Here is a 26,182-nt window from a genome sequence, read left to right as displayed (position 1 = left end):
GCAACATAAAAAACTTAGTACGGAGGTAGGGAATGCATAGCCTTGATTATAGAGTGTGAATTCAACAAGGTCAGCAAAATATAAGCAAAATTTTCAGCATCCCATTTCAGTGACATATTCAAAAAAGAGGCCCATTAGCCTTGAGTTTGGTTTGTGTGCTTATTTGATACACCTGATGCATAAAAGAGACTGGTTAATGTAAGAGTCTTTTCAAGGTGTGAACACGTATTTATTTTAGGGTTGTAATTACTTATACTTCTGGTTGGTGCCAGTCATGTCAATAGGATTATATTCCAGAAATTGATTTCCCCCAATGAGTAAATAATGAAGTAATTTAACCTCATCTTCTTCCTAATCTAAAGCCTTTTACTTGCACTGCGAAGAAAGGCAGCTGCTTCACTTGAGACGTGCTCATGCACAAGGCCAATAAATATCTTCAGGCTTTATACGAAGGTCATGCAAAGCTGATCAGTCAAGAAATGTGTACGGTTGAAGTGCATCTTCTGTTTCTTGTGGCCATCAATCCTGGCTTTAAGGGATATTGCCACCTATGTTAAAGGGCAAACACAATACTACATTAATCATGGGCATGGCTATTGCCCTGAGAATTTCTGTTTCATTCATTTTTATTCAAGTGTTTATTCATATACCTGCAGGAACAGCAAAAAGCACTTAGAAAAAATGAAAATATAAAGCACAAGTGAAAAAGTGATTGTTCAGATTATGAATTATTTGCTCCTGCTTCATGTCATATCTGTTATTTTATTACTGAAAAGCTGTGTCTTCTTGATGGAAGCTAACATATATAGCAATCACAATTAGACAAAAAAGATTGCACTTCATTGTAGCTGGAGAGCTTCTCTCCAGGTCCCAGCAAGCCCCAGCAGTCCCATAGCCCATTTATAAAATAAACACACAGACTCTTATGTTACTTATAACATGTATGACCATGGCAGGCTTCTTGTTATCTACTTTTTCTATCTTAAATTAACCCATTTCTATTAATCTATAAGTTTCCACATGGCTCATGGCTTACTGGTACCTTATATCTCACTTGTCATGGCAGCGTCTGGCAGGTCTCTCTGACTCAGCCTACCACTTCCCCCAATTTTCTTCTCTTTGTCCCACCTATACTTCCTGCCTGGCTACTGGCCAATCAGTGTTTTATTTATTACCCAATAAGAGCAACACACGTAACATACAGAACATCCTACAGCACTTCATTGTCAGACAAAATCTTCCAGTGTTTAAATTAGCACTATTTTCTTTCTTTTTGATTCATGTAGCTAATAATGATGGTATCTGACAGGAATATATACTTATTGCATACCAGGAAAGGCACTGACTTTTTTATACTTTCAGAAAATGAATACAGCTAGTATAGATTTCAGGAGTAAGATCAGTGTTTGTGGGTCCCCTGGTAATCAGGCCATAACTTATCCCGAGTACACAAACTGGCTTCTTAGATCCATTCACTGTGGTGAGATGCCTTACTCAGCCTTGATGTAGAAGGGAGGGGCTAGGTCTGGCCCCAACTTGGTATACCACCCTGTGATGACTACCCAAGGGAGGCCTTACCCTCAATGAGGAAGGGATGGAGGTGGGATGGTGGTAAGTGGGGGGAGCAAGAGAAGGGGAGGGAGGGGGAACAGAGGTTGGTATGTAAAAGGAAACAAATTTTTTAAAAAATTATTTAAAAAGAAAGCAATGGCTGGGCTGTGGTGGTGCATGCCTATAATCCCAGCACTCGGGAGGCAGAGGCAAGTGGATCTCTGTGAATTTGAGGCCAGCCTGGTCTCCAAAGCAAGTTCCAGGAAAGGTGAAAAGCTACACAGAGAAACCTTGTCTCGAAAAGCCAAAAAAAAAAAAAAAAGAAAAGAAAGCAATGACTTACTTGAAAAAAAATTTTTTTTTCCTCTGATGTTTTAGTTACTACTTACATCCATTGTTTAATGAAGTTGAGAGCTTTAAGGTAATTTTGATTACTCCATAACTTTACTTTTAGCTTTTTGGTAATTTTTACTGAAAGACTATTACAAATAAAAATAAAATCTGTCTTTTCTGGAAGATAACATTTTTAAATATATGAATTGGGGTTGACTGCCTTATATGAGTAACAGGTTTTAGAAAAAAATATTTAATTAGTCCCAAAAATTTTAGTCCCAGATGTACACTAAGTTATACACTAAGTATTAAACTACCAGATCTAAGTTAATGACTGCTATATTCTGATTCCAGAAACTGTTAGATTTCTCCTGAGCTGTAAATTATCTAAGTATTTTTCTTTCACCATACACTGCTTGAAGCAAATACCTAATATAACTGAGTGAATATTATAGTTAAGTCAATCTTAGCCTCTAAGTTCTTTTTTTATTTATTTTTGGCTTTTTCGAGACAGGGTTTCTCTGTGTAGCTTTGAGCCTTTTCTGGATCTCACTCTGTAGACCAGGTTGGCCTCCAACTCACAGAGATCCTCCTGGCTCTGCCTCCCGAGTGTTGGGATTAAAGGCGTGTGCCACCACTGCCTGGCCAGCCTCTAAGTTCTTATGTGGAAATGACTTCAAGCAAAATCACTTTGGAAAACATTTGCTGATTGGAAGACTCTGTAGAAGCAACAGGATTTTCTTCTAGGAAATGAGACAGAATGAGATTAAACAATCCTCTTCTACAAGAAGAGAATAAAATAAGAAAGTTAAAGTGACATAATCTCTACTCTCTACTTTGCCTTTTGTTTTTGTTTTTCCCTAGAATTAATTTTATTGGAAAATTTCTTTGTAATATTAAGATATCCAAGTCTGTAAGACATTGTCTTCACGATGTTTACTTGGACATTGTGTAAGCAACATTTTTATCATCTATGAATTCCCCTGGTTGCATTTTTCAAGTTCAGAATCTGAAAACACCCTCTTTTTGTACTTCCTTATCTTTCTTGAGCACATCTCATTCTGCTACTGTTCCCTGAACCACTGGACAGTGATTTCTTAGGTCAGTTCCTTCCTCTCCACCTCCACAAGTTAAATAACTCTTTTCAAACAGTATGGATTGGGGAGATGTCAGAGGAGGAGTTCGGACTCTAACTGCCCATGAGATTGTATCAGTCCTTTTTGAAACATTGGCCTGGCAGTGTGTGGGTAATGACCCAGTTAAAGCATTATTGGATATGGGTTTAACAAAAAGCTTTGAACAGCATTTGGCAAAGGCTTAGTCTTTCTATAAAGCTAAACCAGAAATAAAGCAAAGTTCACTCCTCCTGTGGTCTTGTTCATTCTGGGTCATTAACTTCTCTCTGCTTTAAAGGATGTCTTTTTTGCCTCATTCATGTGGGCAGTATAGCAAGAAGTCTGAGAGAAAAATCACCAGTCTGTATAGCTTAGGGCCCTATAGTATAGTTCATGAAGAAATAAATATTTACTGAAACAGTTTAATATTTTGCAATGGGATCAATTGAAAATGGAAGTTTGGAAACATCTTATTTTTCTTTGTAAGCAAAACATTGTCTGACAATGCTCATAGCTCCACATTATCAATTTAGTGTCAAATATTTTTAGGTTGGTTATGGTTGTATGGATTTTCCTTCTCAGTTATGGCACACATTCCAGATGTGTCAAAGAACTGGCTAAACTCAATTATTTTCTAGGAAATGGAGCACAGAAACATTAAGTTTTGAGTTTTGTCTTGAAAAATCAAAATAGAATTGGTGCTGTCATTCATGAGAAACAAGTGATAACCTTGACCTTCTTAGACTTCTTTTTCTCCTGACTTGCTGGATTTCCTATCTTCATGCTATGTTTTTTGTAGAGCAAAGCTGAATCTGACTTCAATATTTGATAGATTTCATATGTCGGGAAAAAAAGAAGTAAAGTAGAGAAAGTGGAACATTGGTCAAGGGTGCCATTTCTGCTTCACTCTATCTAGGGCTGCTGTGTATGGTCATTCATTATACAGTCACAAAGCCTAGATTATGAGGCAGACACTAAGTTCATCCTGTGCTTCCCTTGTTAATCCATATACCTGGCATTCAACTGCATTTCCCCAGAAGAAGAGGTGCCCTTTTCCACAAGCCAACTACAATTTACCCTGTACAAAGATAAGTGGTGTTGCTTCAACAGAAAGCAATGCCTTACTGCAAGTCATAGGTGAGAACCCTATGTACTAGAAGAATTGTCCTAGTTCATTACACTAAATCACCAGTCACACAATCCAGTATTTTATAGCATCCCAGCTAATATATAACATAAACTCATCACATAGGCCAGGTTACATAGAGGCAGAGCCTAATGCCAATGTTTATTTGGGTGCACAATGCCCAGGTTGCTCCTGCCAGAGTTGGAGGGGCCTACAATACTGAACCCTAAAGTCTTGAGAAAAGCCAGGAAGTTTTGGCCATCTTCTAAGTGACTTCTTAAAGGAGCATTTTTTTTTTTTGATCAAAGAAATAAAGGTTAGGGTAAGAAAGCTAAGCAAGGAAGTAATCTCAGCTGGATACTCATTTAAGCCTGATCCACAGGGAAATCTATGGTATGAATTAGTTTATCTGACTTTGAGGTAGGAAAGCCAGTTTTTTGTAATTTGTTGTTTTCCAGCCATGAACTCTTGACCTAAGAAGATGATTTCCAGCACTAAGATGGTCCCTAAGGTAGAAAGGGCAATTGATTTCATTATAAGAACTTAAAAGCCTGTAGGTATCATACCAATTCACTTTCAATGGTAAACAAAATTTACTACAATGGCTATAGAGTAAAGAAAAGAAGGAAAAACTGTAGATTAAATAAGAAAGGTAGGACAATGATTTTCAAACTAAGAAATAAGAACTCTCTGCAGCAGGTAAAAAGCAAGAAATCACTAGCAACCTGAATGGTAACTGGCATGACTTTCAGTACGCCTTAGAAAATGTAGCATGAAGGCTTGGGGATTTAGCTCAGGAGCTAGGCAAGCGCTCGGCCCGGGGGTTCGATCCTCAGCTCAAAAAAAAAAAGAAAAAAAAAGAAAAGAAAATGTACATGAGAATAATATAGAGAATGTATAAAAACAAACAAGTCTCAAATTAAATATGTGAATTAAAGCAATAAAATTAATTATTTATCCAATGAGTTGAAAAGACATTACAATTTTCACACACTCTCTCAATTTGTTTTTACATTTCTTGGGAGATTTTCATATATGACTACTGACTTTATGTCATTTCCACCCTGCTCTCTCCTCCTTCAACTCTTCCTATGTTCCCTACTCCCTCCCTATTTATGACATGTTCTTATTGCAGCATACACGTATCTATAAATACAACCTGCTGAGTCGACTTACTGTTGCTCATATGTATATGATACATTCTGCTGCTATGGATCTTACACTGATCTCATCCTGAAAACTCCAGTTCTATCTAAGATGTTGGGCATTTGGATACTTTGTCTCTGTAATGTTAACATAAGATATTGGAGAGAGGGAGATGGGTATGAAGCTCAAGGTAAAATTTTTTGCCAAGGATGCACAAGGTGAAGGTTCAATTCCCACCACCAAAAATAAATGGAGAAGAAAAAAATGTTGATTTCCAATGTAGAGAAGAATTGGGGAGTAGAGTGACAGGGAGATATTTCATCACATTCTCTTGTGAACTTCTAAACTTTGAGCCACATGAAGTATCATCATTCATAAATTAACAGCATACATCAAATTAAATAAGGGGGCAGGGGAGATTCAGGATGAACCAATCAGAGTCACGTTTTGTAATTCTCCAGTTTTTCAGCACTGAATTGGCTGATTCAGTGTCTGAATTCTACCCATGTTATTAATCATCAAATAACTGATGATTTTGCAAGTGATGTTAATTTGGAAATTTCTCAGTTACAATTATTTTTCTAATATTTCCCCTGTGTGAAACAAACAAGACAAAACCCCATATCTACCTTCATACCTGTCTGGCTATCTATCTATCTATCTATCTATCTATCATCTATCTATCTATCTATCTATCTATCTATCTATCTATCTATCTACCTACCTATCTATAGTGTGTGTACATATACACACATACATACCAGAAGCAAATAAAGTCCAATTTAAGCAGTATAATGTGATAGAATGTGTTAGTGAGTAGGCCAACTGAGTTCAAATTCTAATTGTCTCCTATTAGCTGTGAGTTATGAGCTTAGTTAACCTCAATGAGCCCATTTTCCTATCTGTAAGTGATCCTAATGGCTGACTCAAAGGGCCATCTTAAGGATTAAATGAAAATCTGTATGTGAAAATTCATAAGAGGAAAATGGCCCCTTCTCTTTGAAAGCATCTGGTACAATAGTCTACCCACAGATGGTGATAAATAAATATTAGCTGGGTAACAAAATAAATGCCAACTTATGATTAATTATTTGATGAAAGTTAATTTGACACCAAGAGCATGGTATACTATAAGGAAAACCAACCTAAGAATTAGGTTATCTAGGTTCTAGCCCTAATACTCTGTGACCTTAAAGGAATTTGTAATCTCTGTAGCATTATTTTACCATCTCCCTCAGAAACTTTTTCCTCATTATGCCTGTGTGATTTGCTTGTATCCCTCAAATCTTCACTAAAGACTTTCAGTAAGGCTCTCCCAGGACACCCATCTAAATTTACAAACTCTGGAACACCAAATGACACATTATAGCATGCTGATTATTTTTATATATTTTGTGCATGGTGTACAAGTGTGCATATGAGTGTGCATGTCTATGAGACAGAGAGTATTATGGAACTGGAACTTATCTGGTTGCCAGCAACTCCTGTGATCCTTCTGTCTCTAGCCTCCACAGATCTCAGCATTTTATATGGGTTCTGGGAATCTGAACTCAAATCATCAAATTTATGCAGCAAGCTCTCTTCCCCACTGAGACATCCACCCAGACCCATGCTGCTTATTTTACGTCTTGGTTTTGTTTCTATTTTATCTACCACTGTATAACATATAAATACATAAAGGAATTGTTTATTGTGAACCCTACTTTATCTTAGCATCTTCAAGAGTGCCCAACAAGTGGAAGACAGGACAATTTCCTGAGCAATTAAATATAAAATAGTGCAAATTGAGAGGCTGCTATATGAGAGATTTACAATCTTTTCTAGTCACATAAGTCAATGACAAACATTTCATTAAAAATCTTATTACATTCATTTATTTGTATATGAGTAGAACACACAGACAGAAACATATACACATAGAGACAGAGACACAGAGAGACAGAGAGACAGAAAGAGAATGTGAATGAATCTTCTACTTTTACATGATCCAGGAATACAACTCAGATTGTCGGGTTGGCAGGATGCGCCTTTGCCAAGGAGCCATCTCACTGTCTTTCACGTGCTTTAAATAACAGTTTTTTTTTTAAATGAGCAGTGTCATAGTTCTATACAATGATCTGTGATAATAGTCAGTCCTCACTGTCCTTGCTTATCCCTGTCACTCTGATACCAAGCCCTTTCTTCTCTGTTAGTTTCCTTTCCTCCTTCAAGTGCTGTTTTCTGTTTCCTCTTTTTGGTTTCAGTTTTAAATTACCTGTAAATATCTTAGTTCTATGTTACTGGTGAAGCTAACGTCATGTTCCTGACATTTTTATCTATTTAAAAGATAAGTGGCCAGGTATGGTGGCACATTCTATTACTTGGGAGACTGATACACCAGGATCTCAAATTAAAGGAAAGATTAGGCTATATAGAAAGAACCTCCCAAAACAGACAAAAATGGATATAGGGATGTAACTTAATTACATAAATGCTAAAATGCTTGCCTAGCATTTATGAATCCTGGAGCTCAATATCTACCACCATAGATACTGACTGTAGTGGTTCATGCCTGTAGTCTCAACACTCCAGAAGTGGAAACAGGAGGATCAGAAGTTCAAGGTCATCCTTGGCTACACATTGAATTCTAAGCCATCCTGGCATAGATATCATGTATCAAAACTAAATGAGCAAATAACAAAAAACAAAAAGAGCAGTTAATGATATCATATTTAATTGGTGAAAGAGAGGGTATCGTTCTTTAAAACACAAAGAAACGTCGAAGACAATGAGGAAAAATTAAATAAATTTATGTGATTATTGAATTATAAGTCTAGCAATAGAATCATTTATGTAATGAACAAAACTGTAATAAATATAGAAATGTTAACATTTTAATAATAAGTATTTAATTTAGTGACTTTATATTTAAATATACATACGTTACATAAATTATAGAAGCATAAAATGTGACAATAAGATCACCAAGTATAGATCTGGGTATACAGGGCTAGATTAAAACATTTTCTTTTCTAGTTATTTGATTTGCCATCTAAAGGTTAATTTACTTATTTAAAATCCTTATCTTAGGAATTATAGTTAATTTTAGCAACTCAAAATACAATAGTAATAGTATTGTGGGGAGAAAATATAGGAATTTAGATTTGGATTTTGTCAGATACATAATTAGAAAGAATTTTTCCTTCCTAGGAAACAGAGTTGTGGTGGCATTGTGTTCCCCAAAATACTGTGCACCCTAGTAAACTTATCTGCGGTCATAGAACAGAACAGCCACTAGATATAGAGGCCAGAAAATAGTGGCACACACACCTTTAATCCTAGAATTCCCTGTGAGTTCAAGGCCACATTGGAAACAGCCAGGCATGGTGACTCATGCCTTTAATCCCAGAAAGTGAGCCTTTAATCCCAGGGAGTGATGGCAGAAAGCAGAAGGCTATATAAGGCATGAAGACTAGAAACTGGAAGCTTTTAGCTGATTAAGCTTTTAGGCTTTTGAGCAGCAGTTCAGCTGAGACCCATTGGGATGAGAACACAGAAGCTTCCAGTCTGAGGAAACAAGATCAGCTGGGGAATTGGCAAGGTAACGTAGCTGTGGCTTGTTCTGCTTCACTGATCTTCTAGCATTCACTCCAATAACTAGCCTCAGCTTTGATTTTACTAATAAGAAATTTTAAGATTCGTGCTACACAGAGTTGCCTATTGAACTTTATTTGCAAAGTCTGAGAAAGCTGAACCAGTGAAAAGACAGTTACGGGACTATAAGACAGGAAAAGTATACCCTAGTCCAGTATACCAATGTCTCAAACATGTGCACTTGCTGTGTTCTATAACCACTCTGGGTTCCTATTCTTTGAATAAAATAAGTAGAGTGAGCTTTGCAGATCATTACCCTGGCTATCTGCAGATGAGAAGTTTTGCCTTCATCTCTTCTGACTTTGCCTTTGGAGTGTTTATAGATCCCTTACATTCCAATTTTAAATCAAAACAAAGAAAACATGGCCAATCCTGTTCTGAGATTCTTCAGCCAATTAAGCACAATAGAAATGCAGCCAAGAAGCTGAGATTTCAGATCTATATATTTCTTCCTGTGACAAAATAATCATGTGCTCATGAGACAATTTCACTTTTCTCCTAAAACAACAACAAAAAAATCATGATCACTTTTGCACTCATATGAGGTCATATCATCAATTCAGTACATTTAGTGGTAGGCCAAGTTATGTACTCTCAGTTGGAGGCCATGCTATTAAAATCATGCATGAGAACTTCTAAGTTTTCTTTATATATGTTTAAAAATCATTTATTTTAAGGGAGGAAAGTTTCCTTTTAATTATTTATTATATTTTTGAGGTTATAATTACAACATTTCTCCCTTCCCTTTCTTCCCTCTAAACTCTCACAGGTATCATTCCTTGCTCTCAGTTAAATTCATGGCCCCTCTTTTTCATTAAGTGTGTATATACATACATACATACATACATATATTCCTAAACATATATATGTGTCATGCCACAAGAATATATTACAGAGATTCAGTTGTATATTAAAGCTATACTTTGACTGGCCAAGAGTCTGTCAAAAGGCAAGCCATTTATTATGAATATTTGGAGTTACCCAGCCTTTAATATTTCAGCTGTCTTCTGCTATGAAATTCTTGCATGCCCAAATATTTCAAGACCATTTGGCTAACAGTTCAGCTCCCCAGAGCTGCTGAACTTCTAGTAACTAACTTCCCTGCTGGAGCCAGTACTTGGATAAGGTCATGCAGGCAAAGACAAGCTGTTAGGAGAGACATAGCTTTGTTTCTTGTGCTAATAAGCTCAGATCATCCTCTTGCCTTGAGGCCTAGTGGCTTTCCAGAGCAATTGACTAAGAACAAAAGAGGTTTTTACACATCTAGGTGGAAGGTAGAGCAACATTCGGACAGGCAGGCATTTTTTCTGTAGAGCAGAGAGAATGGCATGACCAGGGAGAAGAGAAGAAAACAGAGGTAATGTAGATAGTAGGTAGAACTCTTGATCCAGGAGTATAGAGCTAATAGGATGGAGGGAGAAGAAACAGAGGATGAAGATGAGGTGGGAAGTGTAAGAGCTTAGTTGTTAGCAGGACTATGAGAGGGAACTGGATGAAACTGAAGCTATGGAGACAGGATTTCACCCCAGAGAAATAAAGCAGATGGATAAAGAGTTTGGTGCATCTAGATTTATTCCTGCCCTGAACGTCTGCCTTCTCACTAGTCTGTTTTTTATTTTTAATTTTCATGATAGATAGAGTTTGACTGCATCTTCCTAAGGGATAATGTATTAGAAGCATTATCTTCAATGTTGCAATGCTTAAAGTTGGCAGAATCTTTAAGAGATGAGTGCTGTGGGATGTCCTGTATGCTGTGAATATATGTTACTCTGATTGATTGATAAATAAAATGCTGATTGGCCAGTAGCCAGACAGGAAGTATAGTGTAGGTGGGACAAGGAGAGAGGAGAATGCTGGGGAGAAGAAGGCTGAGTCAGGAGATGTTGCCAGCCGCCGTGATGAGTAGAATGATGAAAAATACCCGTAATCCACAAGCTACATGGCCAGGTATAGATTAATAGAAATGGGTTAATTTAAGATATAAGAATAGATAGCAAGAAGTCTGCCATGGCCATACAGTTTATAAGTAATATAAGTCTCTGTGTGAGAGATGTGTCCTGACTGCTGGCAGGCCAGGACACAGGAAAACTTCAGCTACAGATGAGGCCTAAGGAGAAGCTGTTAGAATATTGATGACAATGCCTTTGGTAGAGACTAAGGTGTTTTTTTTTTTTCAACAATAGCATCACTTGCTATTGTGACAATGGGTTGTTAAAAAGAGAAATCCTGGCCCTACTACAAACCTGATTCCTAAATCACTGTGATCTTTTCCTTTCATATATATCCCTGTCATTGCAATGCTACCTGACCAAAGGACCTGCCTAGAGCCAACCAAGCTGCTACAATTTTTATGTTCCTGAACTCTCCAAATGGTGCAGTAAATAAGCCACTTTTATATTATATTACATTCTATTATCTTTATTATCTCATTATATATACTTATACATACAGTATAACTAACAAAGACTCTAATGTTATTATTATGAAAAACTGGTCACCTATCATATAAGATACCCAGACTTAAGTGTTTTCATTTATAACATGAAAAATGAACTAAAATACCACCATTTCCACCTGATTCTTCAAATTTTTTAAATTATTTTTTTCATTTATTTTATATACTGACCAGTTTCCCCTACCTCCTCTCCTCTCATTCCCTCCCGCCTCAACTCCCTCTCCCCTCCCCATCCACTCTTCCTCTGTCTCCATCCAGAAAGGGGCAGGCCTCCCATGGCTTAAACAAAGCATGGCACATCAAGTTGAGGTAGGACCAAGCTCCTCCATGTGTATCAAGGCTGGGCAAGGCATCCCAGCATGGGGCACAGATTCCCAAAAGCCAGCTAGGTGCCAAGGACAGGTGCTGATACACTGCTAGGAGCCTTACAAACAGACAAAGCTATACAACTGTCGCACCCATGTAGAGAGCCTAGGTCAGTTCCATGGAGGCTCCTTAACTGCTGGTCCAGAGTCCATGCACTCCAATCAGCTCAGGTCAGGTGTCTCTGTGGGTTCCCCTGTCATGACCTTGACCCTCCTGGTTTGTACAATCCCTCCTCCTTTTCTTCAGGAATCCTCCTGATTCTTCAGATTCTTATTGTTCTACTTAATTAGCAATCTATTCTAAGTGTTACCACTTTCTCCACTACAACACAGCATATTAATTATTGAATTTGTTGGAACTAAGCATATTAATTATTTAATTTATTTTGTGGTGCATAACAAAGTATCCAAAACAGAATATCTTAAATGACTGAAAACCTTCTCCCACATCTGGAAATTAGACATCTGCAACAAGATATTGACAGTCTCTTCTGAAGCCTTTCTCCCTAGTTTATAGATGGTTATCTTCTCCCTATATTTTCTCATGGTTCTCAAATATGTGTGTCTCCTGAGTCTCCTTTTTTATATGGACTTTAGAACACACACAGATGGCTTCGCTTAACTTAATTACCACTTTAGAGCCTCCTTGTCCAAATATTGCCACATTCTGAGGTATTGAATCTCAATGCTTTAATAGATTTGTTTTGTGAAGACAAAGTTTGGCAAGTAATAGAATTATCTTAAACTCCCAGTCAGAAAATTATGAAGTTTCAGCTGCTACATGAATCTGGCTCTGATGCTAAATTTGTATATTTATTTGTATATTAGAATTCTGAGTTTTGCCTCTTAGTGTGTCCTAAAATTGTTTTGAAAGGCAGACACCATATATTGGGTAAAAAACTGAGATGAATAGGTCATTCATTTTATGCTAATCTGGCAAGGGGTAAGGAGTTTATTTGTAATGTTTGTTGTAGTAGTGGTGTCATGGTAGAAAATAACGAGTAGTGTTAGTATTTTTTTAATCATTTCTTTTATGCTTTGAGATTATAATACAATAACACAATGTCCTCTTTCCCTTTCCTCCCTCCAAACCATCTCATAGACCCCTCCTTGTTCCTTTTTTCATTAATTGTTGTTAGATGCACACATATACACATATATATATATATAGATATAGATAGATAGATAGATAGATAGATAGATAGATAGACAGATAGATAAATGTATAGATAGGGGTTTAGATGTGCTAAATACATAAGTACAACCTGTTCAGCCTGTATAATATTACTTGTATATATGTTTGTTACTTGTATACATGTTTTCAGTGACCATTTGGTATTGGGTAACCAGTTGGTGTACTCTTCTCTATGAAAGACTATTTCTCCTGACCTCAGAATTCCTTAGTAGCCTGTAGTTCTTTGTTTGTGGTTGAGGCCTCATTGTCTTTCTCTGATCCACTTTGGTGTGTGTATTGTTTTTGTCATTGTTCAGCTTACCTTCTGGTAGTCATGTTGTTAAGATTTTATCAATGTGGTCTCTGATATTCTTTGGAGACACAATCTCACAGAAATTCCCTGAATCTTACTGTCTTTCCACTTTCTCTTCCACAACGTTCCCAGAGCCTTGGGTGTAGGAGTTATATTGTATATATAGCAGATGGGACTGGGATGTACAACTCCACATTTTGACTTATTGTGGTTTTCTGCAATAATCTGTGTCTACTGCAAAAAGAAGCTTCTTTGATGATGGGTGAGAAGTACACTTTGGTGTGGGTACAAGAATAAATATTTAGAATTTAGTTAGGGATTATATTGGTTTAGTAAATTGTGGTTCTAGGTTCTCTTCCAAGTTCCATGACTCCTCTAACACTAGGTATTTGGCTAGGTTTTCAGTGTCAAGCATGATTTCCATTTTGTTGAGTGGGTTCCAAAAACACATGCTGGAGAGAAGAGAGCATCATCAACAAAGGCTGCTGGGAAAACTGGATGTCCACATGCAGAAGAGTGAAATTAAACCAGTATTTATCAACTTGCACAAAACTAACCCCAAATGGATCAAAAATCTAAAGGTCAAATCCGAAACACTGAAACTGTTAGAAGAAAACATAGGCAGTACTCTGTAGGTTGAAAGAAGAGACTTTCTGAATAGGACTCATCCCTTTCGCCAAGAATTAAGGCCAAAACATGGCAAGTGGAACTTCATAAAACAAAAAAGCTTCTACACAGCTAAAGGAACAAAGTCACAGAATAGGAGAGAATTTTTGCCAGCTATACATCTGACAGAAGATTAATATCCAGAATATATAAAGAACTCAAAAAACAAAGTCAAAAATTAAGAATAAGCAGGGCGGTAGTGGTGCATGCCTTTAATCTCAGCACTCAGGAGGCAGAGGCAGTCAGATCTCTGTGAGTTCGAGGCCAGCCTGGTCCCCAAAGCAAGTTCCAGGAAAGGTGCAAAGCTACACAGAGAAACCCTGTCTCGAAAAACAAACAAACAAAAAAGAATTAAGAATAAGAATGACTACAAAGTATCTCAAAAAAGTTTATCATTCCTAACAATTACAGAAATGAAAATTAAAACAACTTTGTTTTCATCATATTCCAGTTGATCTGTACCAAAAAGATCAAGAAAACAACTCAAAACAGATTCTAGAGGGGATATAGGGAAAAGAGAATACACATTCATTATTGATGGAATTTTAAAAAGTTCCAGCCACTATGGAATCAGTGTGGAGAATTTTCATAAAGCTAAAAATCAATCTCATATGACCCATATATACCACTCCTTGGCATGTAACTAAAGAATTCAATATTCCACTCCATAGATACTTGCTCAGTCATGTTCATTGCTGCTTTGTTCTCAGTAACTAGGAAACAGAAATACCCTAAATCAGCTGATGAAGGGATAATGAATATGTGGTGCAAATGCCCTACATAATGCTATTAATTTGTAAGAAAATGAAATCATGAAATTAAATGGATGGACTCTCAAAACATTACATTGAGTGATATAACCCAGGCCCAGGAAAACAAATGGTGTATGTTCTCTCTCATCAGTCTTCTGGCTCCAAATTATCACATGTGACTACATACCTTGAAGTAACTGCAGAACCAATGAGAGTAAAATTTCTGAGGTGGGAGTTGAGGGAGGAGTAGAGAAGGAAATAGCAGAGCACAAGTGATCTAATGGTGGAAATGAGAGAAATGGGGGCTTCTAATTTGGGAGAGGGAGAGACATAAATACAAAAGAAGGAGGAAGGAAGGCAAAATAAAAGGAAGTATATAAAAAATCATAAGGAATAATAAATAATAAATACATCTAAGTATATATGTATAAATATACATTGCTGTGGGATGTTCAAGTATGTCAAATGTGCTGCTCTGATTGGTTAAAATTAAACACTGATTGGCCAGTAACCAGGCAGGAAGTATAGGTGGGACAAGCAGAGAAGAGAATTCTGGGAAGTGGAAGGCAGAGGCAGAGAGACACTGCCAGCCACCATGACAAGTGAGATGTAGGGTACAGGTAAGCCATGAGCCACATGGCAAGTTATAGATTAATAGAAATGGGTTAATTTAAGATAGAAGAAGTAGATAATAAGAAGCCTTCCACGGCCATACAGTTTATAAGTAATATAAGCGTCTGAGTGATTATTTTATACATGGGTTGTGGGACCACAGGGGCTTGGTGGCACCTGGAGAGAAGCTCTCCAGCTACTATACATATATAGTTTAAATGAAAATTTTCCATCTGTACTGGCAATGCTCCCTCTAAGAGCCAAAAACCACCTAACAAAGCCTCCAATACCAGGCATGAGAAACCCTCTTTTGAGTTGTTAGTCAGGGTTGTCTAAGAGACTCCCAAAACATTACAGGCTACTGTTATTTCCCTTGGTTAATCCCAGAAGTGGAAGTTAAGTCACTAATGCTAAAGGCACCATGTACTTCAGACTTATGTCCTAGAGGCACCTGAGCTGGAATTGACCTGAAAGCCATGCAAGCTTCAGGTCAACCAAAAGTCCTACCCATCTATGAAGCCTATGAACCACAAGGATCAGCATGGCAGGATATTCCTAAGTGTATAATAGTGGCATACATACCTTGGTGGTAACCAATAGCTCTCCAATTGGACTTAAGTGTTAGTATTATTCTCTCCCTTATGTGAAGACTCATTTAAGTAGGGTGCAACCTTTTATTCATTTCAGCTGTTATCTGCTATCATTATACAGGGGCCAGATCAATGCCAATAAGCTATAAAGAAAAAATGTTTTTTACTGTTATGACTAGGTTTTATTCTTTTAGTTGGTCTATGTCCTTAGTCTGTAACTTTCACAAGCACTTCTCAGTATTCCTTTTCCCATACATATGTGGCAAGAATGGAAAGCAAGAGTCATTGGAGGTGAAGTCCTTTACCTTCCTCCAGATCAATTAAGCTATAGTTTTGACTTTGGTAAACTAGTTTCTTTTGAGAGCAGGTTATTGATAAGGGAAAAAAGTAACTTGAGCTTTTTTTTTTTTTTTTCAAAATACTTACTCCTAGAATAACTTCCCACACCTGAAACACAGGTGGATTTTTCCATCATTACATATTTCCATAGTAATTTGAATGGGTTCTTAGAAATCACACACACACACACACACACACACACACACACACACCCCTATGGTCATCTTTTCTTTTAAAAAATAAAATGCCTCACAAGAGATTTTAATCTAACCCTTAATAATCTCCAGCAATCAGTTAGTTATGTCTTAAATGTTCCTACTATGCTCAAACATTAGCTTCTCTTCCTGGTAGATTGTGATTCTCTATATCATGTCCATCTTCAGTCTACATGATGGCAATTTGCTCTATGTCTTCAAATTACTGATAGATGCAAAAATGAGTTACAGATTTACATTTTATTTATGTTTTATTATGAAAATGAAAGATATGATAATTTTAAGTTGCTTCATATATGTAATTGGAAACTAGAAATGCAAATATTTATTTTAAAATATGAAAACATATAATGAAAGAGAACAAAATCATTTCTAATATTATTACCCTAAGATGAAAGTTTGAATATTTTGTATTTTTCACTAATATTCTGCCTATGCATTTATTTTATAGATGTTTGCTGTGGATATTGCTCTGTATGCTGTGAATGTGTTGTTCTGATTGGCTAATAAATAAAATGTTTATTGGCCAGTAGCCAACCAGGAAGTATAGGCAGGACAAAGAGAGAGGAGAATTCTGGGAATAGGAAGGCTGAGTCAGAAGTCGCCAGCCAGACACAGGAAACAAGATGTGAAGGCAGAACTGGGAAAATTTACCAAGCCACATGGCTAAACGTAAATAAGAATTATGGGTTAATTTAAGATGTAAGATCTAGCTAGCAAGAAGCCTGAGCCATTAGGCCATATAGTTTGTAAATAATATTGGGTCTCTGAGTGATTATTTGGGTCTGAGCAGCTGCAGGCCCAGGCGGGACTGGAAAAAACTTTAGCTACAGATGTTTTTGTATTTTTACACACAAAGAAAAGACAGTCAGTACTATAGTTACCTATTACAATTTGTTGCCATACTGTTTTCTTGACCTTTACTTTTAAGAGATATGATAAAGTTAGAGTTGTTACTTGTTTTGTACCCTTCTAAGATCAATTATTTTCCCTTTTTCCATAGAGATAACACCATACTTTCCTTTTTTGACCTATATTCTGTTGATATAACATGTGTATATTATTGAACATTACATAAACAGAATCATATTATATTCCACAGCATATATTTTTATATTCTTTCTTTGCATATGTGTATACATGAATATATGTACACGTGTGTGTCTACACGATCATGTGTGTTAGGAGCCGCCAACCGCCATTCCGAGATGACGCCAGGCCCGAATCGCCAGTTCATAAATAACTCCATATAAGGCAATTGCAGAGCTCTGTGGCTGATATACACTGCACCTGTGCAAGTGTTGACATCATGACCTTATGTCCCCAAGCCTATCCCGTGGTGCCCCGTGCTTGAATTCTGGTGGGATCCAATCACAGAGTAACCCGTTCACTTGGTTTCCCATATAAACAGCTGCCCTTTTGTTCTCGGGGCCCCTCACCTCCCGCTCTCCCTTAATCAAGAGGCCCTCCAATAAAGTGTGATCTGAGAAGAATCCTCGAGTGGTGGTCGTTCTTCCTCGCTGGTCGAGGAGCTCGCCGCACATGTGCACATGTGTTTGGTGTGTGGCATTCAATTCAAGGTGTCATTAATTTCTTAGAGGCCAACATCTTGTTTTCTAAGACAGAGTCTCTCAATGGGACCTGAGGCTGGCTAATTAGGCTATGCTGGCTAGCAAATGATTCTGAGGGATCTTCTGGTCCTCATCTCCATAGGACTGGGATGACTAGCATGTACCACTGTGCATGCCTTTTTTAATGTGGTGGTTGGAATCAAACTCAGGTCCTTCTGCTTATGCTAATAAGCACTTACTCACTGGAGCATCTCTAAATTTTTATTTTCAATCAACATTTTCTTTGGAAAATTATTCATATCAAAACACGGGAATCTATTTTATGTAATTTAGTATTTGTTATTCTTGTATCATGTGAGCTTATACAAAATTTTAATACCATCTCATAATAGACATCTGTGTTATTTCAAAATTATTTTGCTCCTACAGGCAGTACTATAATGGTTATTTGTACATGTGTTTCTGTGTGCATATATGAACTTCTCATGAGAATTTGTGTGGCTTAGGAAGAAAGAGCCCAAGCTTCAAAGGCTAATATGATTCACTTCAAGTTTTCATCTTAATATTTGCCAGTAGTATGGTGGCAGTAAATCTGTATGTCAAAGCCATATTATTATTCAGTGCCTACAATGTCAGAATGAGAATTTAATACTGAATTTGAATAGATAATGTTAAGGTACGTAGAATACTATCAGCAGAAGCAATACTATTATATTAACAGCATGATTTAATCTGAGAATAATGTAAACAATAGATTGATTGACCTATGTAGTTGAGAAGAGTGGCAGCCATCACATTTTCCCCATATTTTTGGATATGTCAGTTGTCCAAGCACTCAAAGCCCAAAGCAATCTACACTTTATGGAATTTCAAAGGAAATGTTCTAAGTAAACAAATAAAAGTTTTCATTACTTACTTACAACTTGATGATGATCTCACTTTTTCCTCATGTATATTCACCAATTTTCTTAATTTTTCCCAATTTTTGAATAACATAATGAATGTTCATTCTAACTAATTATTCTTGTTCTTTTTCTTCTCTCAAAAAGTAAGGTTGAAATAAATGACACCATGAAGATTAGAGATCCCATCTCTCCAAATAATTAATTTCACCTGTGTTTTATCAAAGCAATACATGCTCATAGTAACAGTGAAGAAGTCCACAAAGGATTCTAATGGATAGCAATCATATCTAGGCCCTTCCCATTTCATGTTCAGGAGAATTCATCAGAGACTACCCCGTGTAATTTTCCTAGGTCCTTGGATGGGATACACACTTTAATAACTTTAAATAACAAGGTGTTTATGCACCCATTTCTGGCTTTTTAACTTAAAATTTTATCTATTTACTACCTTCTGTGAAAAAAGATTTTATTGTGTTAATGCTTAGCCTTACTTTTATTATTCTTAAATATAAGTATTTTCTGTTTATTTTTATAATTTTTAAGTGTATATCAAGAAACTCTATTTCATATTATAGCAATTATAGCAGCTCTTATCAATTATACCTTATTACACACCCTGTAAGATACAAGTATGAAATTGTTTTTTCATTGCTTCCTTCTACCTCCCACCTCTTATCAGTTTCCCATTATATTGTATTCTCAAACCTGATAGTGTTTTTCCTTCCAAGCTGCAGCTATATTTAAATATTTAATTCTTTACATAAATATTGAAGGTACAGACACCAAGAACACCGTTTTGATGTTGAAAATATTATTCCCTCTTGGTCCACCTAGGATCATTTTTCTGTGTATTATGTGTCATCACCTCTAGACTTCTTAAAGAGAAATCTTGCTCTTTTCAAAATTAAAGATAGTCCTAGTTCTTATGCTTCATCAGTATTTCAAATTATATAATGGCTTACTTTAGTTAAACAAAAGAAATAATATCACATGTTGTTAAGGATATGGAGCAACTGTAATTTTCAAACACTGCTGATGAAACTGTTAACAGGCCTGCTTTGTAAAAATATTTCATAATACCTACTGAAATTGAACATATATATATATATATATAACTGATGACCTAAATATTCCATTCTCACATAAATGCCAAAAGTCACTGTGACAGTATATACAACATGCATGTGTATTAATTCTACTAGCATTATTCATAATTACTAAATGTTCAAGCAATCCAAAATGCAACAATAATATGATTTACAAATAAATTCTAGTATAATTATATAGTAAAATAGTATATGGCAAAAGTAAAGTATTGATATTTGCAATATTAACAAATAATATTGAAAAATCTAGACAGGTATAAAAGGGTAATATATTGTAGGATTCAGAGCTTTAAAGTGGGAAGAAATGTTTTGTGTAGTGTTACAGGATTATAGTCACACTCTAGGATTCCGGTCATGACTGTGATCACAAGAACTTTTGAAGTTTGCTAATACTGTTTCTTTCTATATACAGTGTTTCTTGCTATATACTCACCAGCATGGGAATGCCACTTAAAAAACATTTATGGACATCTTGCCATGCTGGTGACTACACTGGTTCATAGGTGTCTCTGATGGGTAGGACACACAACTGTGTGTGTGTATACATATACTTATATTGTTGGGTATAATTTTAGCTAAATGTAAACTAATATGATTCAGCTGGGCAGTGATGGCACATGCTGCCAATCCTAGCTCTTGGGATGTAGAGGCAGGTGGTTCTTTGAGTTCAAGGCCAGCCTGGTCTACAGAGTGAGTTCCAGAACAGCTAGGGTTACACAGAGGAACCCTATCTCAAAGAAAACCAGAAACAAAAAATCAAAACAAACAAGTACTCCAAACCCAAAACAACAGCAACAAAAAATGATTTTTTTTGGCTTTATCAAAGAACTTTGGTGTAATTTGTCCCTCTTTCTCCCTCCACAGCTTATCCATATGTCTATGGGAAGGAGTAGCTATCACCCCTCATAAGTTCAGTTTTACACTTATTAAAATTCAAAGAGCACAGGTATAACTAGACTCCTTTCTTATTCATGTTATGCTTTCATTTTATTATTATTTTTTTAGTTATAAGGAATTAAGCTGGCCTACCGAAGTGAAACATGGTGATAGGACATTTTTATAAATGCCTTGTTCACATCTATTTAAGTAATTAGCTAATTAATTAACATCATGGCTACAATTCCCCTCCCTCCTCTTCTCCCAGTCCCCCCTCAACTCTGTTCCCACCCCCTAAGCTACTCCTCCTCTGTTTTTGTTCAGGAAAGAGCAGGCTTCCCATGGATATCAGCAAAACATGGCATATCAAGTTGCAGTAAGACTAAGCACCTCCTCATGTACTAAGGCAACTCCATATGAGGAGTAGGGTCCCTAAAGCCAGTAAAAGACTCAGAGACAGCTCCTGTTCCCACTCCTAGCAGTCCCATAAGAAGACCAAGCTACACAACAATAACATATATGCGAGAACCTAGGTCAGTCCCATGCAGACTTCCTGGTTGTTGGATCAGTTTCTGTGAGTCTCTGTGATCCCAGGTTAGTTGACTCTGTGGGCTTTCTTATTATGGCCTTGACTCCTCTGGCTCCTACAATCCTTTCTCCTCTGCAGAGTTCCATGAGCTCTGCCTGATGTTTGGCCATGTGTCTGCATCTCTTTCCATCAGCTGCTGGATGAAGCCTCTCTGATGACAATTGGGCTAGGCAAAAAGGGCTGGAGGGATGGCTCAGCTGTTAAAGGCTAGGCTCACAACTAAGAATATAGTGGATTCTATTTAAGGTCCATGACCTCAGTAGCCCCAGAAAGATGACTCAATTTCCAGTATCAGGTATGATTTCCCTCCTGCTGAGTGGGACTTAAGTCCAATTAGACAGTTGTTGCTTGACACTGGCATGTGAGTGCCATTTATTGAACTTTTACATACATCTTGCCATGCTGGTGACTACAGTGGTTTATAGGCATCTCTGTTGAGTAGGACTCACAGATGTATGTGTGTGCATGTGTCTATACATACACATACATGTATTGTGTATAATTTTTAGCTAAATATTAAATACTATGTTTCTTTGAGGCTTTATCAAACAACTTTGGTGTTATGTGTCTTTCCTTCTTCTAATCTTGTCCTTATACCCCTGGGTAAGACTAATCTACCTCAACACCCAGCAATACCACTCTTGGGCATATACCCAAAGGATGCTCAATAACGCATATCACAAGGACACTTGTTCAGCTATGTTCATAGCAGCATAATTTGTAATTGAGTTCACTTCCCAGAACCTACATGTCTTAGTTAAAGCTTCATGTGTCATGGTAAAACACTATGACCAAAAGAAAACTAGGAGAGGAAAGGAGTTATTTCAGATTACAGTTCCAAATTAGAGTCCATCACTGAGGTAAGTCAGGTCAGGAACTCGATGGAGACAGGAGATGGTGAACAGGCCATGGAGGAACAGGACTTACCAGATTGTTCCTCATTCCTTACTCAGTTTGAATTTTTTTTTTTTTTTTTTTTTTTTGGTTTTTCAAGACAGAGCTTCTCCATGTAGTTTTGGTGCCTGTCCTGGATCTTGCTTTGTAGACCAGGCTGGCCTCGAACTCACAGAGATCCACTTGCCTCTGCCTCCTGAGTGCTGGGATTAAAGGTGTGCACTACCACCACTCAGCTCAGTTTGCTTTTTTATAGCACTCACAACCACAAGCTCAGAGGTAACACTATATACAGCAACCTGAGCCTTCCCCAAATCAATAAAGAAAAAGCACCTTAAGTTCGTCCATAGGCCACTCTAGTGGGAGGGTTTCTAAAGTGAGGTTCCATCTTCCAAAATGACTATATCTTTAATCAGGTTGACATAAAACTAACCAGCTCACCACAAAAATGTGGAAGAAGTGACTCAACCCTACAAAGTTGTCCTCAGACCTCTACACATGTATGATGGAACACATGCCTACCAACATATCACACAAAGATAAGTGTTTTATTTACTTTTATGTTGCTCAAAAGAGACATCATGACCAAGGCAATGTGTAAAAGAAAGTATTTAATTGTGGCTCATTGTTCGAAAAGAGTCCATGACCATCATGGAGGGAGTATGGCAGTAGGCAGGCAGACATGGCACTAGAGCAGTAGCTGAGAGCTTACATATTGAAACAATAGTCATGAGGCAGAGTGAGAGAAAACTAACTTGGAATGTCATGGGCTTTGGAAGCCTTAAAGCTCACTCCCATTGACATACCTTCTCCAAAAAGCACATACCTCCTAATCCTTCAAAAACAGTTCTACCATATGGGGCCCAGGCATTCAAATATACGAGCCTAAGGGGGCATTATCATTCGAACCACCACATATATACATAAATAAAGTTAAAAATAATTTTAGAGCTGAGTGTGATGACACATACCTCTAATATCAAGCACTTTGGTTGTGGGTTAAAGGAGGATCAGGAGTTTAACACCGTCCTTGGCTATATTGGAAGTTTAGAGTTAACCTGAGCTGGTTCAGACCCTATCTCAAAATTTTAAAAATAATTTAAACTGTACGTTATACTTTCTTATTTGTACTTATATTTTCTGAATAAAACTAGCATATTTTATTAGTAGAAAAATTTGTTTACTAACTCACACCCCTAATTTATAAAACTTCATCATGCTTGTCAAACTTAGCCATTTGTATTTTCCATCATGAGGGGGCTGAATTGTAGATTCTCCCAAAATATGTGGGAAAATCCTAACCCCTGGTACCTGTAAATATGACTTTATTTGGAAACAGAGCCTTTGCAGATGTAATGAAGTTAAGGATTTCAAGATGAGGTCAACCTTGACTTTGGCCCTCTGAATTCAAAGAGTAGATATGTTTTAGATTTAAAAAAAAGAGAGAAAGAAATTTGACAGTCAAAGAGAAACAAGAATAAAGTTCATGTGAAGACCCAGGTAAAAACTAGAGCGATATATTTTAAAGTCAAAAACTGTTAAGGTTTTCTGGTTTCTCCAGAAATGAGACAAGAGGTATGAAATAGATTCTGTTTCAAAATCTTAAGGCAGAAGTCAGTCTTTTGACATCACAACTTTATCTTTCTGGCTTCTCTCATTTTGAGAGAATAAGGGTGTGTGTGTGTGTGTGTGTGTGTGTGTGTGTGTGTGTGTGTGTGTGTGTGTGTGTGTGTGTGTGTGTGTTTCTCTGTGTGTGTGTCTGTCTTTTTCTCTGTGTGTATATGTCTGTGTATATGTGTCTGTCTTTTTTGTGTGTGTGTGTGTCTTTCTCTGTGTGTGTGTGTCTGCTTCTTTCTCTCTGTGTGTGTATGTGTCTGTCTCTTTCTCTGTGTGAGTGTGTGTGTCTCTCTCTCTTTGTGTGTGTCTGTGTGTATGTGTGTTAAAACAATAATGTATGATAATTTGTTACAGCAATGAATTAATATACTATCTATCCTAAAATATATACTTAAAGGTATACTTATAGTAAGGGACTATTTTATTTTCAATTGTCCTCATATGTGTGATGAATTTAAAGTTATCTTACTAGGCTTTATTCTTTTTATAATAGTTAAAGTACACCAGTGATGTGGAAAATTTGCATCTACTTCCTACTCTCCCTTTTTCTCATCTCACTTTTCAATAAACCTTCAGATGGTGAGTCAGCATCAGGTTAGCACTTTGTCAAAGTAACATCCATTAGCATTTCAACTTTCCTATCCCACAACACATTTAATCATTATCTTTCTTTCACATTGAAGTTGATAAGGCCAACCAACAGAGTAGATCTCTTCTTGTAATTTATTTTTTATTTAGAATCTTAATCAGCATGTATGGAGGTGAAGCACCATTTCTATGTGGAATACTTATTACCAAGGTTAAGAGAGACTATGCTTAACATTTAATTGGCTTATAATACTGTGAAGTTAGCTTCAAGGTCATAAAAATCTTACTTATGAGCACAAAAAGAAAATGCTAACAGCTGTTATAAAACCATCAGAGTAGTATTCTCTTATTGAACATTGTGGGATTATACAAAACATTAAATCTAATACATTTTCAGTGTTCTTTTGATTAATAAAATTAATCCTGACCCATTCCTAAGAACAAACGGGTGGACAAAAAAATTGACTACTCTTTATTCTAACAGTTCAATTCACTAATCAGTCAAGTTATACTGACAATTATCTACACATGACTTACTTGTGTGTTTACTGTAATCTCAGTCTTCCCTCAGGCAAGAATTTGATCTCTGTAGCTTAATATTTCACATTGATTAAAGTCACTGGATACTAAATAAGCCCTAGTAACTGCACCAACCATTTACTGTTTCCATTTCAATTTCCTTGTCATTACCCTACAAATGATCTCTTTTTCATTAATACCCTATCCCCCACAATCTATTCCTTATACAGACAGCAGGATGACCATACAAATACATAAAATGAGACTACTTCCTTGTTTAAATTCCCTTAAGGTTCTTCCATGACATTTAATGTAAAATCCCAAATGAGTTATATGATCTACTTTTGGGGAACATAATTATTGCTAGTCCAGTATCTTTTATCTATAAGGCTCTGTATAAATTATTACCATGCTGAATCTTTCTTATAAGTCAGAATTCAAATGAAGAATCACAAATCTCAAAGGGCCTCCAAAAGAGGCATCCCACATTGAATGGCTAGTCTGTAGTATAAAACATCACTTGCTATTATTTTCTTTTAGAAATTACTGGCCATTTGTTCCTAGATTTGATGTTGGTCTTTCTCACCCACCCCCCAACTTCATTATGAATTCCACTAAAGGCACTCATCTCTCTATCCCTCCATCTTGAATTGTCTCATCTTTCATTTGCTTGTCAATAAACTGTGAAATTAGTGAACAAGTATAACAAGCAATACAAATGCTATGAACACTTGTCTTCTTTCAAAAATTTCACTCATTTATAGTCATGTATTCATGTTTGCTTAGAAGATGCTTTCACTTGTAAGTGGAAAATTGGCTGTCTGGACACTGTGTTAGTTACCTGTTATTGAGTAAAAGACTTACCTCAAACTAAGTGGTTTAGAATAGCACATATTTACTATCTCATAGTTTCTGTGTGCCAGGGAACTTGGAATGGCTTAGTTGGCCCTTGTAGATCAAGGTCTCTCTGGCTGCAATGAAAGTCTTAGCCAAGGAAGCATTCATTTCAAGTCTCCAAAGCAGAGAGAGAGGTGCATCTAAGCTCATTTTGGTTGCTGGAAGGATTTAGCTGCCAATTGTACAGAGGTTTCCCATCCCTCACTATCTGCTGGCAGAAGCTTTCCTCAATTTC

The sequence above is a fragment of the Onychomys torridus genome, chromosome X (genome assembly GCF_903995425.1).
Source record: "Onychomys torridus chromosome X, mOncTor1.1, whole genome shotgun sequence".
Taxonomy (NCBI): domain Eukaryota; kingdom Metazoa; phylum Chordata; class Mammalia; order Rodentia; family Cricetidae; genus Onychomys; species Onychomys torridus.
The sequence above is the reverse complement of the archived record's forward strand: the minus strand, read 5'-3'. Positions refer to the sequence as shown.